The following is a 2,032-nucleotide window of genomic DNA, read 5'->3' on the forward strand; positions in this document are numbered from 1 at the left end:
TCGTATCTTCCTCAAACTCCATCCAAAATAGTAGAACCCTCCCTCTATATCAAAGGTAAGGAATGGACTCGACAACAGTAAGATTTTAGCTAGGACATTACTCAAGATAGAGCTAGAAATTGGCATACCCAAGAACTTATTGTATAAGCCAAACTTCCTCTCCTCATAGTTCTCTTCCAAGAGCTCATGATCTATATCCACCCATTCACGATAGCCTTTTGATACCAAGCGTGATTGACACCACTACTACTGACTATATGCAAGTGAAGGCTAAGGCAGTCAAGTTTGCTTTAATCACAACAACGTGCCAAACATCCACATTCAATCAAATTCTTGATCCTACATAAACATTCTAAAATGTAGTTGTGCGGCCTCTTGGAGGTGGAAGGACACCTTTTCTGATATTTTTATTTTGCTTAATACATGTGTGTTAATTTTGTTTCCCATTGTTCAAGGTGGTTAGTTAGTGTGTTGATTGATTAGCCAAACATATGGATATCTCAGAATTTTTCGTTAGGTTGGGCCTCCTCTGTACCCTTTGCTATCTTAGAAATTATTTATAGGGATACTTGAAATATTTATGTGCCCTTTTAAAATACAATGCCTTTTTTTTTACCAAAAAACTATCCACAAAGTTGGAATTAGCAATACCTCTGAATTCTGATGGAATCTTTTCTATCATTATATAAGTGTTGACAACCTACATATAATCATCTATTAGTCTCCGATTCTAATGGAACTTTTTGTAACCGTGGTGGCTAAATTAATAAAGTAATTTTCTTTTAAAAAAAAAGGAGGAGAAGATTATCTCACTAGAAAATGTTAAAAAGCTCAATATAAATGTTGTTATTATAGATAGAAATTCAACACAAACACAAAGACATCCACATACTTCTTAAAATAATAAAAATAAAATAAAACAGACTGACTGGACAAACATAACAACAACACCAGACAAACATAACAACAACAACAACAACAACAACAACAACAACAACAACAACAACAACAACAATAACAATAACAACAACAACAACAATGACAATGACGACGACAATAATAACAAGCTGAATACAATTGCAAACCGGTCCAAAAGCAACCATGCTCACGGGTTCACGTTCGGGTTCAACTCGCTTGAGCTAGGGTTGAATTCATTCGGCTGGTTCGAGCTATAATTGATCAAGCTTGGGTTAAATGGATCCACTTGGTTTGGGTTGAAATTGATCAAGTTGGGGTCAAATGGATCCACTTGGTTAGGGTTAAAATTGCTAGCGCTGGGGTCAAATAGATCCACTTGGTTGGGGTATATATTGTTGGAGCTAGGTTCAAATGGATCCACTTGGTTGGGGTATATATTGTTGGAGTTAGATTCAAATGGATCCACTTGGTTAGGGTTAAAATTGTTGGAACTAGGGCAGAATCGATCAAGCTGGTTGGAGTTAAAATTATTGGAGCTCAGAAAAAATTGATCAAACTGGTTGGGATTAAAACTACTGGAGCTAGGGCAGAATCGATCGAACTGGTTGGGATTGAAATTACTGGAGCTAGGCATGAATGGATCCATTTGGTTGGGGTTGGGGTTGGGATAAGGGTAGGGGTAGGGTAAGGGGTTAGAGTTGGGGTTGGGGTTGGGGTTGGGGTTGGGATGAGGGTAGGGATTAGGGTTGGGGTTAGGATTGGGATAGGGGTAGGGGATAGGGTTGGGGTTAGGGTTGGGATTGGAGTTGAATCCAACCATGTAGGGGTTGAAGCCACCAAAATCAATTGCACTGTTGAACCCAAATGGGCGAAACATCCGTAGTGGCTGCGCATGGAGAGGAAGAAGATTAATGGCGGGTTGGTTGTTCCTCAAGTGGTTGGTTTGCACCTCCATCCGGGCCTTGACTTGGTTGAGTGAATCAAACAACTGGGTGAGTTGGTGGAGACCAAGCTCGCGGGAGCTATCGAACCAACCCCCTTCTTGGCTGCCTCGTGTGCCCTCCTCGATCCGCTCCTCCATCTCAGTCTTTTGGACTCGAATGGACTCCAATTG

Source organism: Typha latifolia, chromosome 10 (assembly GCF_019914945.1).
Source record: "Typha latifolia isolate L0001 chromosome 10, TyphaL0001v2, whole genome shotgun sequence".
Taxonomy (NCBI): Eukaryota; Viridiplantae; Streptophyta; class Magnoliopsida; order Poales; family Typhaceae; genus Typha; species Typha latifolia.